General features: G+C 34.3%; 1 protein-coding gene across 4 annotated transcripts in view; it reads right to left on the bottom strand.

Moving 5' to 3' along the window:
- Positions 1 to 12,822, bottom strand: part of LOC113070258 (transcriptional enhancer factor TEF-5-like) — a 37,717-nt gene extending 24,895 nt beyond the window's left edge. For all 4 annotated transcript variants that reach the window (XM_026243479.1, XM_026243480.1, XM_026243478.1 and 1 more), the window contains exon 1: positions 12,637 to 12,822. The gene's annotated coding sequence lies outside the window, so the exon portion shown is untranslated. The remainder of the gene's footprint in view (positions 1 to 12,636) is intronic.
- Positions 12,823 to 18,666: the final 5,844 nt, after the last annotated feature.

Genomic DNA, 18,666 nt, shown 5'->3' with positions numbered 1-18,666 from the left:
GTATTCAAAACTGCTCCCTATCACCTATATAGTCCACTATATCCTAGCCATTTAGTTGTGCTGTCCGAATTCTGAGTGAACAAGTTAATTCCCTAAATTCATTCACTACTTTTAATCCTCTCCAATTTCGTGTGTATAACTGGTATACACTCACTGAAGCACTATTTCCCATAATCCAGTGCAGTGTAGGGATGCAACAATACCATTTTTTAAAATCTGATCCGATCCAGAAAATTCTAAGTATCGGACGATTCTGATACCATTTTTATTATTATTTAATCAGTGTAATTTCTATACTTCTGTGTGTTGACCTGATCGTCACTCTTTTGTGTGTTAAACACAATCTACAATACTAAATATAAACTTAATTTTAATGAAAAATAACAAATGAACGAATATATAATAATCTATGACAAAAATACTATTATGTTACTATTACTATTAAATGGATTCAAAAATGGTAAAACTCGGCTGTTTAACTCTAGGGCATTTGGAAAATGAGCCTATTGACAAAAATAGTGGAGTGTTCCTTTAACAATAACACAGAATAGTATAAGCACAATATCAGATTAGGATCGGTCGTCCGACCGACACCCAACACGGCAGAAAATGCCAGTATCGGAGCCAATACAGATACTGAGAGCGGGAGCGAGCAAGTTTGAATGAGATGCTGTTTACATCTTAAATAATTCTGATTTAACATTTATTTCATGCATTATCCAAATAAAAATGTATTATTTAGGCATTTACTCAGATTAATGTTTTACTAATGTACTGAGGCTGTGTTATTGTTACTCTACAAGAGATGATAGAGATGTGGTGAAAATTTGGTGGATGATTTAAAAAAGTTTTCATTAATCACCTGTATGTAGTGTAGTCATCTGAATAATAATACCATCTAATAATAATTCCATTGATGAAACCACTGGCATGAAGGTGTGTATAATTACAATATGAAGTCACTTAGATGTTTCTGTTACAGTTCTAGCTGTCTGAGGCACAGTGTATATACGTCTGTGTCCAAATTCGTTCACTTTATTTTGTAAATTTTTTTCTGATATAGTGCACTGAACTGCCATACACTATATAGGGATTAGTGAATGGGTGAATGAGTGAAACCTACGATTTCAGAAAACTATGAAGTCAGAGTGAACAAAGCGCACCAAACAAAATTCACGTAAACCTCGTCCCTTTCTTACAATTGGCTGCAAGCTTGCATTTATTTCCTCCTCCATCCAATCAAAAACGTACACATTGTACCAAGCGCTCATCCTACATTTTTTTTCTTTTTCGATAATCTGTTTAACTCAAATTCTATTTTTTTTTCATGTGAATAAAAAAAAAAATATATATATATATATATATATATATATATATATATATATATATATATATATATATATATATATATATATATATGTATGTATATATATATATATATATATATATATATATATATATATATATTTTTTTTTTAATACGAAACTATTGTATGGCATCTGAAGATCTAAAAATATAGGACGTAAATCATTGTAATCATTAACTGTTAAACAACTACATGAAGATACTTCCAAATATCTAACTTTGTGTTCTGTGGAAGAAGGAATATAAGTTTGGAAAGACACAAGGTCTCAGCTCACTTTGCAGGGGTATCAGCTGCACCTTCCAGGCTGTCTTACAATCTTACTATAATTGGTTAATTGAAACGGCTCAATAACAATAGAAGGGTTGACAGTACTGTAACTATCATTCCAGATGGTGTGATTATGAATGTCCCCTTTGGAGCTGGAGCTTTTCCCAACCCTTCCATGATTAAAAAATCTTGCAGGATCATGTAATCATTTGCATAAGCTGTGTCAATCAGTTTATCCCATTATGAGATGGCAGAAAGAGGAGAATTGGAAAGGAAAATTGCTGTCAGAGCGGAGGACACACTGAGCTGCCGAGCAAGGTGCCAGATTTTCCAGACTTCTGAAGTCAAGTTAAGTTCAGGTGACGAGATATCAGATTTTCAAGGCTGACGGTATTAATAGCCATGGTATTGAAAATCATGGTAGTGAGGGCACTGATAAATTTCCTTGGTGTCAACAAGGCAGGCTGAGCAAAATTGGCCAATGTCATGGCAAAAGCAGACAGTGGAAGTTGGCTGTTCACAAATTATTTTGATGCAAGCACTAATAAGGGTTTAATGACATATCAACACATTGTTTATTATTTTTTTTCAGTCTATTTGTCCAGACAAAATACAAAAAAAATTTTGATTAGATTTCATATCGCAATATATATCGCAGAAAAATAAAATTTCCCAATGTCGTGCAGCCCTACTACATATATTAGCTTGCTAGAAAATCTGAAAAACATTTTTAAACATTTTAAAGCATGAATCTTTCAAGAATATTATGACACAATAAAAATAGCAAAACTAACTAACTGTCATGGTTTTCAAAACAAATTGATCTTAAATGTTTCTTAATTTTATACTTTTATCAAACATGATAAATAGCTTGCATCATTCAGTTCATGGCTTGATCTGTCTTTCCAACTCCACAACTAATATTTCAATATGCTATATAAACTTTCATGATAAAATCCAATAAGTCTAGGGTTGGTAAGACGTTAAAAAGTTGTGCCGCTTAATATTTTTGAGGAAACTATGATGAATTTATTTCAGGAATCGCTGATGAATAGAAATTTCTGTAACACTTTACTTAAAGCCTTTATGTATAATGCATTATAAAGGTATTGATAGTGTTGTGGACAGTTACTTTTAAAAGTAATGCATTACAATATCGCATTAATCCCTAAAAAGCAATTAACTGTTACTTTGTTACTTTTTTGGGAAAGTAATACTGTACATTACATTCTTTTTGCATTCCTCAACATGGAAACAATAAAGGTCTCAATCAATAAATAGAAAACAAAGTAACTTGCATTACTTATAAAGTAACTTGTTATAAATAGGGCTGTCACGATGACGAATTAAATATCGTGATAAACGATAATATTGTCGTTCTAAGACCAGTTTCAACTAATATAATAATGGCATAATAACACAGGTACACCTTTTCAAAGATCAATAAACTTTTATTCAGATTCAGAGCAAGAAATACCAACATGTTGACTTTGTGTGGCTTAAAATGTATTAATTTTGTATGTTATATTATGTGTATATGCCAGTTAGGGATGCTCATATTGACCATTTAACCGTTAACCGAAAGTAAACATTTTGACCGATGAAGTCAAGGTGTTCACATATCACGTCTTTTTTTTGTGCTCAAGTTCGTTATTTCAAATGCGGTACGTGCGCTCATAATGGAAGCGACACGCTCGCAACGCACTCGCAATACACACATTTTTTCCAGGCGCGTTACTAGTTACTAGTGATGCGTTACCCCCAACACTGTTGATTGTGTACATTGTAATGTATTATATATTTTCATAAATATTTGGAACTAAAGTTCAAATGCATTATAATGTTTGAAGGTTTGTTTATCATGTGTTTAAATGCATTCAACTTTCTAAAGGTGTAACAATGAATAGATAAGCACTATAACGTATTATAACTGTAATTACTTTTATTCATTAGATCATACAATGAATTATAAGGTGCTTTAAAGAACATAATTAATGCATTAAAATTACTTCAATAAAGCATTACATACAAAGGCTTTAAGTATTGCCGTAAGATCACTAGAACATTATTTATATAAAATTTAACTTTTATAACATTATAAATGTATTCACTGTCATTTTCTCATGACATTTTCCTTTCCTCAATAAAAGTATGTAACAAAAAAGCAAACCATAATTTTTAATGTGAGTGTACACAGAATTTGTGATCAACAATTACTGGCCATAATTAAAGTTGGAGATCATTTCTCTAAAATCACACATACAGGCATTCATCTAAAGGAAATTACCATCTGTGCCTTCATTCTGTAAAAAAGTCACTGAGGCCAGATGCAAAATGAATCTGAAAAACAGAGTAAACTAATAAGAACTACCCGAGATGCATTTTTGTGGCTATGGATTTGGTGAACGCTCTGTCCTCGGCATTCAAACATACTTCATCTTTCTTCAAGACATAAACGTTTTTCAATAGATTCACTGCTAAGCTACTGTATATCTACATTTGGGGTTAATAAAAACAAAGCATCATAAAACATTTCCGTGTTATATTTTCCTAGTCCAAATCCATTAAAACTATGCTGGCGTAGTAGAAAATATTTAGACAATATTTAGTTGAGGAATTTAAGGATCCATCCCAACCAGTGACTCTTATAACCATAATATGGCAAATATGCAAGAAAAAACCACCAAAACAAAAACACTGGACTTCAGAAACAGCACGAGTGGAGCTAAAGCGGTTATCGTAAATAGGTACTGGAGGACCACTGGTATGGACCTACAGAGAGAGAAGGGCTGACATTCCAGACATGGCCTTATTAAGAAAGCCACAGTGTCGCTAACTCTCTCTCCCTCTCTCTCTCTGGAGATCTGTTGTGTCACCTCCCTTCCTCTTCTCTCCTTCCCTTTCGCTTACGAGCACCCCAGTCCAAAAAAGGCCTGAAGAACAGGGAAATCATAGGGGGTGGGAGTGTGGGTTGCCTGACCAATTTAGGCATCCACTAAGGCTCAGGAAACACAGAGCTCTCCCCAAGGACAATACTGCAATACTTTAGGTGTGCTGGGTTCACCCAATGCAATTCTATCTGGAAATAAACATCAAGACTTGGATAACATACTAGTTTCGAGGGTCAGAAAAAGACATATATAAATGAATGCACCAGCGAAAAGCTTTATTAAATATTAGCTTCCAAGACCTGAAACTTTCACATAGCCAACTGAACATGGGAGCACACAGATTATTAAACCTAAACATTAGTAATTCTGTCATTAGACTTTCTTTTCAGGCATGTGAATTGTTGCGCATGTTCTCGCTTATGTTTGGATATTTGTGTGTAGTGCGGATGAGTAAATATTGACCTTGGTTTCAAGCATGTTGCCTTATCTGTGAGCAGACATCATGAAAAGGTCTCCTGCCGACACCAGCAGTGATTGGCCTCTGAAGAGACATCAGGTTACAGAATCAAGTGACAAACCAAAAGCATCCAACACTCTTGATGGATAACCCGGGTTCAGTAAAAAAAGCATCTTGTCTAAACCTTTAACCCCACATTGTGCTATTATCAACATTTTGATGGAAATTTCTTTGATCAAATTTGAAGAGACTTTTTGTTTTTGCTGAAAGAATCTCATGAAACATCAAGAATGAATATATATGTAATATATATTTACCCTAAAATCAATAAGAAAAAAATAACATTGATATAATCTTCATTAAAATCAGTTACCAGAGTTATTTGCAATATATATATATATATATATATATATATATATATATATATATATATATATATATATAATACATTTAAAAAGCTTACTGAGCCTTAACATTTAAATTTATTATTTAAATAAATATACTACATTTTCTAACGAATTAGCAGAGTGATGTGAATTTATTTACTCATATTTTCAGCTGAGTAGATCCAGAAATATTTTTATGAGAGAAATGAAAGCAACACTTGACAAAGGCAAGACTTTCTCGTACATTTGGATCTAATCTTGTGCTGCTAGGTGGATAAATAACCATTAATCTATAGTGATTCACAAATTGAGTCTCAGTTATCTGGCAGGGGCTAAGCAGCACAGACGAGAGGCAGTTCTTTTCAGAGACTTGGAAAAACAGCTGCAATGCTTGTCAACAGGGAAAAGGCCTCTTCAACAACCCTCCTCTTGCACACTCCACACCAACACACACACATACACCCTCAGCCTTTCACAATGAACAACAGGGCAACAAGTAGACGAGCAGCTGCTGCCCTAGATCAGATTACAGATAAGGACAGCATTTTAAGGCATCGGCAAGTTACGCTGAATTCACTGACGCTTTAATGGGTCATTAAGAGAATATATTCATCTAAATGTTGTTTTGACATCAGTTTAAAAGTGCTTTATTTCACCGGGCAACTTGACAACATCCTGCTAAAACTGCCCTATATAGAGAAGTGCTTTGCCTGTTTTAGAGTATGATTTTCAAAAAAAAAAAATGTCTAAACCAAAACATTGAGGCTTTGAAGAAATGCCTTAAAAAAACATCTCCTAAAATGTCTCAGGAACACATTTGTGTCTAATCTTCACAGCATTCATATATATTTATAAAATCTTCCAGGATGAGAGAGTAAGCAGGGCGGCTGGCAGCCACGCAAAAAGCACAATCTCTACTGACTAAAGACTCTACATTAGACACACAAAAGAGACAAAGACATGTTAAAAAGAGGCAAGAAACATCTCTCTTCCTTCCATGGAACCAACCCAAGTCAAACCAGTACAACCTGCTACTGCAGTTTAAGAGAATTCACCCCCACCTCCCTTCAAGGGGCATCATTTAAATTGACTGCATTTCTTCTCTTACTTACGAGTATTATTTTTTTTCTGTCGTTCTGTCTTTTTTTTTTTTTTTTTTTGCTTTCTTGTGATCCTGACATAAACCCAAATGGTTATTTAACAGCAGCACTAATTAAAGTGTACCTTAGCCTATTGGGAGTGCCATTCTTTTGCTGTAGATTGATAATATCAAAAGTAAAATACACAAATAATGATGATGCTACTCGGTTCAGAATTAATAATGCATTAATTTATTTCATCAAATGACATTAGCCCATATGTAAAAGTCAGCAGATATGGTGGATAAAAATCATAAACATGACACGTAAAAACATCAAAAAGTTTAATATATATATAAATGTATGTCTAATTTTATTTCAAACAGATGAGGAAAAAAATGTGGGTTGAATCCAAGAAGCTAAAAGAATTTAAGAATTGTTGTCTGAAGGCTGAAGGCACGCCGCTCACGCTTCTGTAATGACAACTCTGTTGCTAGGCAGACACAAATAAAACAACATCTGTCTGTGATTGATATGATTTCATTGTTGTTTTTGTCACAATGAACACCCATTGGAAACATCCTATTATTTTGTTCTAACAGGTAGCCTTTTGGAAAGGAAACCTCGGAACTCAGAAACAAGAATGAAAATATGCAGCTTTTGCTCATAACAAACTGAAATAAAAAACAATTCATTATTATCATTATTGTTGTAAGTTATGTTAGTACTGTATTTGTTTTCAGGTAAAAATAAAAAATAAAGGGGTCATATGATGTTGATAAAAATAACATTATTTTTGGATATTTGGTGTAATGAAATGTGTTTAATTGGCTTAATGTTGACAAAAACACATAAATTTTCCACATACTCTACATCATTGTTTCTCCTGTATGCCACGCCTTCTGAAACACGTAGATTTTTACAAAGCTCATCATTCTGAAAAGCGAGGTGTGCTCTGATTGGCCGAATCCCTCAAGCATGTGACGAAAATGTTACTCCCCTTAACAAATTGCATGCTGTTTCCCGGGTCAGAACACCAGTGCGACAAGACAAAAACAATAAAACCCATTATAAACGAGGCATTTGTTGCATCCAGTGGGGACATAATTACTGAGTATAATGACTTTTACTGTCTTTTTATGTGTGCACCACACCACATAAAATAAAACCATGTCTGCATTTGTGATCAGAGAAATGACAAACAACAAACGCTACTCTACACTGCCCAAAACTCATGTTTGAATCATCGATGGCAAATCCTTTAAAGGGTTAGTTCACCCAAAAATGAAAATTAGGCTTGAAAATGTACTCACCTCCGAGGCATCCTAGGTGTATGTGACGTTCTTTATTCAGACCAACATTTGTTTAAAAACATATGTTAATCGTAATAATCAAAAATGTAATAATCACTTTAATCCAGCTTGTGCTAACTGTTCCGGGGGAATTTCATATGAGGTCAGCTTTGAGCATGCGCCGCTCATAAGTGACACACGTGGAAACGCAGCAGAGTGATCAAAACAAAACAACGGTCACTGCCTATAAGTACAAAATGAAGATTTGTAAAGAAGAATGTCGGAGGATTTCGATATAAGCCAAGATGAGACTGATTTTCCATTGCTAAAGTAAGGAAACTTTGCTTCCTTTGATCCTGTAAACAAATGTTGGTTTTCACGAGACTTAACGGCGCATGCGCAACGCTGACCTCATACGTCATGCTCCCGGAACGGCTTAGTTTACAACATTGAGCGCAAGCTAGATTAAAGTGATTACGTTTTAAATATGGATATTTAAAAAAAAAAAAAAATCAATTTGATTCGCTACAGGAGGTCTTTGTTCACCCCCGGAGCCGTGTGAGACACTTATTGATTTTACTTTTTTATGGAAGGGTGCATTTTATTTCACGTCTTTTGGACAGAAGTAATGCAACAACAGTCGAGTGCCATGAAACAGCTTGAAAGATCAAAGACAATTTTACATTTTTAACTGGATTCGTCTGAAAGAAGAAAGTCATATACACCTAGGATGCCTCGGGGGTGAGTAAAACGCAGCCTAATTTTTATTTTTGAGTGAACTAACCCTTTTAAATATGTAAATGTACTTACAGACTGTTATTCAGAACATCCGGCATTGTAATATTTGTGTTGAACTGTGAAAATGCTACGGTACAAACCTGTTTACTGGTTAACGGTAATTTCCTGTAAACTTTACAGGGAAAAAATGTAAACTTACGTTCCCAGAATTCTCTGCGTTGCATTTCAAATTTTGTTTGAATTTGATGTTTTTTCTTTGAAATAACTATGTTTCTTCTTAATTTTTTCGCATCTGTTATGTTTATTAGGTTTGTATGTTACATAAAATGTTGTTAAATTAATGTTTATTGCATATTTCAGTTTAATGAGTCTCACCATGATGGTGTTTAGTGCTTGTGTGAATGACACGTGCACCTTCTATGTATCTTATAATTTAAAAGCGGCTTGTGATGGGCTTTGTTTCACCACGTGACTCTCTCATCACCACCTGCTTTTGGTGGTTACCAGTGTAATACAAAGGTACAGAACAGATTTCAGTGCTTCAATAAGTTCGTTTATTCATATTATATCAGTTAAATTATGGTATTAAACTGAAAATATAAAGTAAAACACTTAAACCTACAACAGTGTAATTGTATTTTTTTTTTACGGTATAAAACCGTTATACAAAAAATGGTTTTACCGTATTTTTTACGGTTTAATTCTGGCAACCACAGCTGCCGGTTTTTTACCGTATATTTTACGGAATATTTTTAACAGTGTAGACATGTGGGGGCATGTTTAAACAAGGCGTTTTAAGGGGGCGTGGATGAGTCTTAACTTTTATAAAGAATATCTCTTTGGGTTTGAGACTTTAGTCTTTGCAACTTAAGGTATCTTCTCTATTCACTAACATCTTGTAACGCTCCAAAGAGAAAGGAAAACTTGAAATCACATCATATGACCCCTTTAAGTTTTGATCATGAGAAAACAATTTTATGTCAAGATCAAAGAAAATTGTCATGATCGGGAGTCAAAATTTTAAAATTTTATCCGAATTTATATATATGTATAAATCATTATTATTATTATTATTTTGGCACTTTGTGTATTCATACAAAATTGCATCCTCGTAAAGTATTTGTCTCATCAGATTGTGTTGAATTAGTTTTTTCTTTGTCAAGCAAAGGAAATTGTCTAAACTGAAAGAAATGTAGGTCTTTATTTTTGGTGAATTCATTTGGAATAGTGTGTAAAGAGCAAAGACACTACAATGAATTTAATTTCTAAAATCACAACTTAACCTTTCTCTCACCAATAATCATCAGCCAATGGATGCCTAAAGTATGGAACAAAGTGTTAAAATGTACTCAACTTTCGCATGTACTACAGAGCGTCACTTTCACAAGTTCTTGCTTTTAATGTAATCTCTAGTGTGTAGCCCCAAAACCATCAACAGGCTTAGTCTTACAGTGAATGTTTACATTTGATTCATCATGATCTCAAATGGGGCTTTTTCTCACAGTCCCAGATGCCTACTCTCTATCACTCAATTTCCTCTCCAGACATACATAGTCCCTAGATCCTGACCAACATGTTTGTAGTTGCTAACATGTGGCCCACGTAACATATGTAGCCATTCCACAGCATATCAGTTCACCTGGCAACCGTCACTGAAAGCCAATGAAAACAGTGAATTCACCACTCACAGATCTCATAAATCACTGATTTGGAACATTTTACGTAAACACAAACTCCACAAACCGCAAGAACAGTGGGAAACTTGACTCATCTGAATTCAACAGCATTTTTTGCTAGTATCGCTAAGCTAACATGGGATACTTTAGTAAGGATAACAATATGTAGAACAAATAAATAATACAGTCAATGCTGAATTGCACTTAATAATTTGTATTAATAATTTTCACTACTGAATGAATTCTACAAATACATGTACAGTATTTGTAATCAACATTTATCAGAAATTGGCTGTCCACCTTATTGAATTTTTTGTCACAATGCTTTCTGAGATTGCCTTCTGTGGAGAAAATGTGATGCTGAATTTGATTTGGCTGAATCATGCTGTCTTAACAGGTAGCATAATTCATTTTCATACTTTAAGGACTAGGCCTATTTAAGGACTTACCCTTTTCGGGTAAGCTTTTAAAATGTATCCTTTACCCTTTAAAATGCTGTATAGATTTTAGAACAAAGCATCAGTCTCCATATCTCACTGTGGGCACCTCCAAAAATTCCCTCCGAAAAAAAAAAAAAAATGCCCTCCCGACCTTTAGCCAGAAAACTGAACTTGAATTCTTCCATATGTCTAAGAAAATAATGCAGTTGTATGCCACATACGGAAAGAATTCGTCACACATATCTAAGTCCAAACTAAAATGTCTAACACCAGATGATCAACAGGAAATTTATACAAGGAGTGACAATTTTGAAGTCTGGATTTACAGACGCAATACACCTGACCTCCACGCCCCAGGAGACACACAAAAATGGGTCAACCCTAAAATCTAGCCCTAAGGACGACAGAAGTACTGGTGTAGATCAGTAAGTCATCGTTTCTCACACAGTGCACCGGTCGAAAGCACAAAGAACACACTGCAGTGCTATTTAAAGCAATGAGCTCACTTGTCATGTTTTGCAGGCCCTCTTGAAGCTTCACAACCAGTGTCAAGAAAATTCCCACAAAATAAACATTCTATATTAAAAACAATATTGCTTGAATTGATGAATATATAAATAAATATACAGAAAAGATCAAGCAATAATGGAAGATTAAAAATAATAATTATAATAATAATGACAGGCAATGATGAATAGATTGTGTTCTTGTAATAATAATAATGAACTTAATTGGATGCACTTAATTGAAAGCATGTTAAAAAAAAATAGTGTCCAATCACTGAACATTTTTTTGGGTTAAAGACTATGTGGGAGCATTTAGAGAAGAGTTCATACTTCCACAAGTATTCTGAAAGAAATGTCTGGAGTGTTTTTTGTTTTTTTTTCTTGGCACCACTGTTACGATCTGGCATATTTGTTGCATGAAATTCTCCTCTGATTGCTCACTGTAACGTTACACGTCCTGAAAAACCTGTTCAATCTCTGCACGGTGAAACTGAGGAGGAGCGTTTATCTGACACGGGTGACGATGGAGCCAAGATGCACGAGATCTTAAATTAATTAAAAGGAATATTACACTCCCTTTGACAGCCGAAACTGAATCATACTGATAACTTTATACGAACAATGCTGTCCATTATAATTCAAGACAGAGAAATTAACACTAAGCAGTCTAATTTTGTCATAAATAGGCTGGGTTTTATGAGTTATTTTTACAGGCTTAAAGCTAATTAACCTACATAAAACAAAGACGCTGCCAATATTAAACTAATTCTTTACAACCTTTTTTTTTTCTTTACACATTTATACACTGTCAACTTTTCAGAGCATGATTTAAACTTCTTGAATCATAAACATCGGTTTTTAAACATCAGTTAATGGATTGCACATCATACAGTCAACCTGTTTTTAATAACTAAATGTAACACAATTTAGGACAAAATGGTTTTGCACAGCTAGATCAAGTAGTGTAGAATTTAATGATTTTAATTTATCTATAAAGATCTAGGTATTTTTTTGTTACTTTTGATAATTATATATATATATATATATATACATATATATATATATATATATATATATATATATATATATATATATATATATATATATATATATATATATTAAAACATAGAACAACAAACAAAACTTTAAATGTATTGAATTATTGTATTGACACATACTTGTCAGTTAAGTTAAAACATGTAAATCAATCTTATTTGTTCACCATTTTAAAAAAAAAGTGTGGAGATGAGCAATGAAACGATAAATAAATGTGATTAAAATTATTTGCTCCACTAAATTAGAAGTACACATTTTCTCACACTCATTCTCATACTCAATATCTATATTCCATGGATACAAGTTTGTATTGAAATATCAGCAAATAGTTTACATATGTAAAGCCAGGTGAGTGAGTGTGCGAAGCAGCATCACTGAAGCAGCTCCGAGAAAAATGCCAAAAATGAGAATCATGTAAAAACTGCAGCGCGAGCGCAATGACCGCAAGAAACAAAGGCGTGCAATAAAAGTTTTGCACTTACCTTAAACGCAAACTTCTACTCTACTGCGGGCAAAAAGGGAATTCGGGTTTTATCTCATGAGCACATTTACAAATGCAAACCACGCTGATGTTTTTGTAGAATTTTTTCTCCTGATTTGACAGTAAACCTGGAATGTCAAGTATGACTTCGGTATGAAATCACAGCGAACCCGAGCGGAGTGCTGGAGGAGGAGTCACGAAGGAGGAGGGCGTCAAATCTCCACCCAACTCAAACTTCACCAGCAAATCTCATGCGTGCTGATCACTTTAGATGTATGGAAGGCCAAAAGGGCCAACAACACGAATTTTAACACATCAACAATTTCACGCATTAAATACATGATGCTTAAATAGTGTGGAAAACAGTTTCAACGGGTCAGTGTCATTGGCTGCTGAAGAATTGGATCAAACAATTTCTGTGAGCTTAGGGAGTTGTGCCATTCATAGACCATGCTACCGCCATTAAACATGCTATGGATCAGGGCTAGCATTCACAAAACTATTTATCTTACCATTAAGGGTTCACCTAAATAGCAGTAAAAGTTTTTAGCTAAGCGTTTTCTCTTAAAACCTATTCACAAAGCTGCTGAGACAAAACTTTACTAAGGAATAAACAGAAGTCTTAAGCTAAGAGTAAGGGCGGGGTTGACCTAGTTGCTATGGAGGATGACAGCATACTTACTAAATACGCACCGATTGGCTGATAGTCTCTTTCAGAGATTCTTTTTCATAGAAATATTGTTGAGCACGATATTATGTTGCCAAATAAAAGTTTTAAAATAAAAATGCTAATTGCCACATTCAAATAAAGATTTTAAAATGTAGGATAAGTGTCACTAATAAAACAAGTAGGCTATAAATTCAGCTAATTTTCAGCCTTTTATATGCTTCTCATAAACAATTAGTCAATATGTATTAGGGCTGCCCTCGACTAAAGATTTTTCTGGTTGACTAGTAGTCATTAATTTTAACCATTAGTCGACTATTAGTCACACTTTTATTAATAAACCTTATAAATCATAGAACCTACATAGCCTAATGAGCGCTCAAGCACATGCAAAAAAATATTGCCAGAGTGCACCGGCAAATATAAAATTTATTAATGTGTTAGGGAAAAACAGCAAGTACACTGCATTGAGATGATGAATGTTAGTTGAGCATATGGATGTCCTGCCTGATGTACTAATGTATATTACCACATTAACAATTTATCCATCCCAGATTGTGTGATTTCGCCACTTCATATGGATTTTTTTTTTTTTTTTTTCTGAGACTAAGCGACTAATACAATTTTGGTAATATGCACATAAACAGCCTTTTAATTACCATAGTAGAATAATCATGGCTGACAGTAAGACATGCAAACATAAAAGAAAACCAAACTGGATGCGAGATCAGCTATATATTAAGAATATAATCAAAAATTTAAGTTTGGGATTAACTCCAAACGCAATCATTTTTAAAAATTAATTATCCTCAAATATTTCTAAAATGTTAATATTCCGAGGTAGATTGCTGGCAACAGCCATTTTAGGATTGTTCAGATGTCGTCTTAGTTACTTAGGAGTTGTAATGCCAGGCTAGCAGAGGGAGCCCTCACCTGAGTATTGACTGTCAATCTCCATCTGCTGCCTTGTTGGTGACTTCCTGTTTGGCAGCCATAAAGCATGGCTTGCCCAAACACTCTTTGTAAAGTATTGCCAGTCTCACCGAGCGTTCTATTACCATTACCTGTTGATATTTGTGTATGACATCTGCCTGTTTGATACTACTTCTGATTACTGGATTTTCCCTCTGTTCTGGCTGCCAATTGGACTGGTTGACTGTGTTTAGACAACTGCCTGTTTTCTGATGCTGATTCTGGATTGCCCTTTAAATAAACTTCTGCATATAGATCCTCACTCAGCTTCAGCCTCCTCGTTACAGAATATTTTGCCACCAATTAATCCAGCAGAAGTTTCAGAGCGAGGCAACCAAAAACTATTTGAAAGCCTACAGTCCATCTGACACTGAGTATAATACCTGACACATTATACTTGTTCACTTCCTCCACCCATGCAACAAATGGTAAGCCTTGCCATTCCTGATAAATTTGATGGTTCAGTGGATAAATGTAGAGATTTTATCCGACAAGTAGAAATGTATTTTGACCAACAGAAAGGCAAGTTTGCTTCTTATAACCAGAAATGTGCTTTTTTGATGACACTTATTATGGGAAGAGTGATTACCAGGCTGCTGATGTTTGAGAGTCAGATTCACTTATTTATACCTCTTATGAATACTTTAAACAACAGCTATGTGATGTGTTTGAATATCCCGCCGGGGCCAGGGATATTTTGACGCAATTACTTTCTGTGTACCAAGGCAATTGTTAGGCAGCAGACTACGCAGTGGAGTTCAGAATGCTGGCAGCACAGAGTGGATGGAATGATGTCACACTGAAAGCAGTTTTCCAGCGAAGCTTAACTCGAGAACTTCAAGCAGAACTGGCCTGCAAGGGTAAGACTTCAACTTTCTCTGAGTTTGTGGATTTAGCCATAAGGATTGATAACCTATTGAGGAATGCTCCTAAGAGAAAACCTGCTTATGGGTCATTGTCAAGTACATCAACTCTTTCACAGTCATGCTCAGTTCCCCTGGCCACCAATCAGCAACCTATGCAACTAAGTCTTTCAAGGCTCTCTAAGGAGGATAGAGTTCGATGATGATAGCACAACTTGTGTTTCTATTGTGGTTAGGCCAGACATCATAGGATGAAGTGCCCACACAAGTCTCAAACGTTCTCTAACCCCACACCCCGGGTAAATATCAGTTCTTTCTCCTGCCATTTAAAACATTCACCATTACTGTTCAAATGGCTTATGATGAGTCCTCAAATTTGTTGAGGCTCTGATTGACTCTTGAAATGCCTTAAACCTCATTCACAGAGACATCGTCATCAAATACAATATTCTCACTCAACCTTGTAAACCACCTATCCAGATCCGAGCAGTTGATCATTCACCCATTGTAGATGGCATAATGGAACAAACTCACCCCATTCAACTCCAAGTCGGCCTGTTCCATCAAGAGGCTCATTTCATGTAATTGACTCTCCAAGATATGAAATAATTTCTAGGCTTCCTTGGCTATCAGTTCATGACCAAGTTATTTCCTGGCATCATGGTGAGTTAGCCTGCTAGTCAAATTTTTGCTTAACCCATTGTACGCACTCGTACAAGCCTTGTCACTGAACAAACCACCAAAGTCCCGATTACCCAATTACCCAATTACCACCTCACCATCCCTGGGATTGTGCTATCGATCCCCTTTCAAAAGCAATGCCGCCCAAAAGTAAAGTATACCCACTAACCCATTACAAAACCCAAGCTATGAAGAGTTACATCAAAGAAGCCTTAAACAATGGATTTATACACACTTCAATGTCTCCAACCACTGCAGGTTTCTTCTTTGTAGAGAAAAAGGATGGTGGACTTCTTCCTTGTATCGACTACAAAGGTTTGAATAATGTTACAGTCAAGTTCGCTTGCTCCCTATAGTTCCAGCTGCCCTTGAACAACTCAGAGAGGCAAATATTTTTACTAAACTGGATTTAAGGTGTGCACACAACCTGATCCGGATCCGCGAAGGGGGATACCTTCACTGTAACTTATTTCAAATGTTAATGTTTTGATGTTAACTTAAATTTATCTCACTATAAAAGCCAGAATACCTACTAATATGTTTATTTACAAAAAGTCACGAGTGGAGGGAAATTATAAATTATATATATATATATATATATATATATATATATATATATATATATATATATATATATATATATATACAAAACAAATAAGCTGAATAAGATGATCTATAGCTTGTTAAATGGTGGTAGCCATATAAAAACACCCCCCTTAGCTCACAGAAATGGTTTGACCCAAGTCTTCAGCTGCCAATGACACGCACCCATTCAAACTGGTTAACTGTAATTCATTAATTAACGCGTTTTATATTTGTTGAATAAGTGTATTTAATGCACTGATTTTTCAAGTGCAAACAACATGTGTTTAATGAGTGAAACATTAAACATTTTGGTCCTTTTGGTCTTCCATAGAGATGCACTCACTATGCGCTATGTAGACTACATTTTTTGGTATGAGTGGTACTTTCCTAACTGACTCAGCTAACTGTGCATCATAAAAGTGATGAATAAATGAATGAATAAATAAATAAATAAATAAATAAATACATTTTTATTTAGCGTTTTATTTAGCTTAAGTTATTTTAGGCTCACTTAGCATATAATTATTGGATTAATTAATCAAAACTTGATACACAATATTAGATTTTATTATTATTACTATTATTTTTACAGTAGCTTTGAAGTGCTTAAGGTGCAGAGGAAGAATTAAAAGCGTCAGACTCGAGTATTTGGCCACAGTTGAATAATGCACATGTATAAAAAATAAATAAAAAAAATAATATTACAAAATAAATAGTGTCTTAATTAAATAGTTTAGGATTAAACATATACAAACAAGTAAGAGGCTCCATGCAAGTGTGAATTCTCAAAGCAGTCCATATAGCCTTGTTGAAACAGCACCACCTTAAGGACAACTTATTCATTATAAAGTAATCATGTTTGTGTGAACAATTTTAAAAAATCTCCAGCTTGAGTTTCCGAAAGAAAAAAAAAAAAAGAAAAAAAGAAGAAGAAAGAAACCTGTAGTATTTTTAGGATTTTTTATTTATTTTTTTGAATAATTCTTCAAAAGCGGGCAAAATATTATATTTTATACATATGTCATAAAGTGTTATACTACAGTATCTATAGCATCTTAAATGCATTCATAAAAACGGTTTAAAGAATTTATAAAGAAGCACATATCATTGATTTCCTAAATGCATGTACAGAATAAATAAATATAAAGAGAATAAATAAATAATATAATAAATAAATATAAATGAACAAATCACTTTGTTTTCATGGAAGGATATATAAAGGCATTCACATTTTTTAAAAATATGATAGTTTGATACTATAATTTGAGTAAACACTCTAAAACATTTTTAAAAATGACTTTTAAATGAAAACACATGTATATTTGCATATGTTTTGCACCTCAGATGTTTGAGAGAAAATATACATTGTACTGATCATTTATAATAATTTACATGCACCTTTATTATATAAAAAAAGGAAAATTCATAAATCTTAGTACAACAGAAAATATAATCAAACAGTTTTCCAGTCACATTATCAAATCGCACATCTTCCTTCATCTTTCTTCCGGATTATGAAGTTATCCTGTGTTGATTGCAAAGATTTGACTCTTGGGCATATCATTTTGTGCCATGTGTTCATTCGCAGGCCAGGTTGCCATCAAAACTGGACAGAGCAATGGCAAAGGATTGTACTGCATACCTTTCATATCTGAAAATAAAAGCACTTACAGTCAGGTTAGTTTTCTTCACACCATGGTAACAACTGAGCACAAATTCTTTAGATTATGAAATTATCAATGCAACATATGCTAGAAAAATGTCATACTTGTGACATTTTGTTCTATTGTGAAGTTTTCTTTTTGTGGAATCCCAGTTGAAGAGGTAAGTATTTGTCAGCATCACCAGTATCACTCACTGTCTTTACTGTGGATGATATGGAAGTTCTTGTCAGAGGCCTTGTGTGACCCGACCAGAGGACTTAGGAAACAGTGTCATCATTCCAAACAGGAGATTTGTTGTGGAGTTCAATTAGGTTGTCCATCTACCTGTTTTGGTAGTGAATAAGTATATAGTCGTTGTCCTAAAGGTAAAATAACAAAGTTGTTTTGCATGAATGATATGGTCGTTGCAATGAGTATTGCAATTGAGTTCGTACGTTATCTGAACTGCCTAACTAGCCATCATTTTTGGGAAATCATGGGTGATGGTAAGGGCTTGTTCACACAGAACACATTTTTGCATTTAAATTCACTTCTTTTCCATTGATTTTCTATGCAGATATGCACATATTTGACCATTGCGCTCGCATCTTTTGCAAAAT

Source organism: Carassius auratus, unplaced genomic scaffold (assembly GCF_003368295.1).
Source record: "Carassius auratus strain Wakin unplaced genomic scaffold, ASM336829v1 scaf_tig00003633, whole genome shotgun sequence".
Lineage (NCBI taxonomy): Eukaryota > Metazoa > Chordata > Actinopteri > Cypriniformes > Cyprinidae > Carassius > Carassius auratus.
This window is presented reverse-complemented; position numbering and strand designations above follow the sequence as displayed.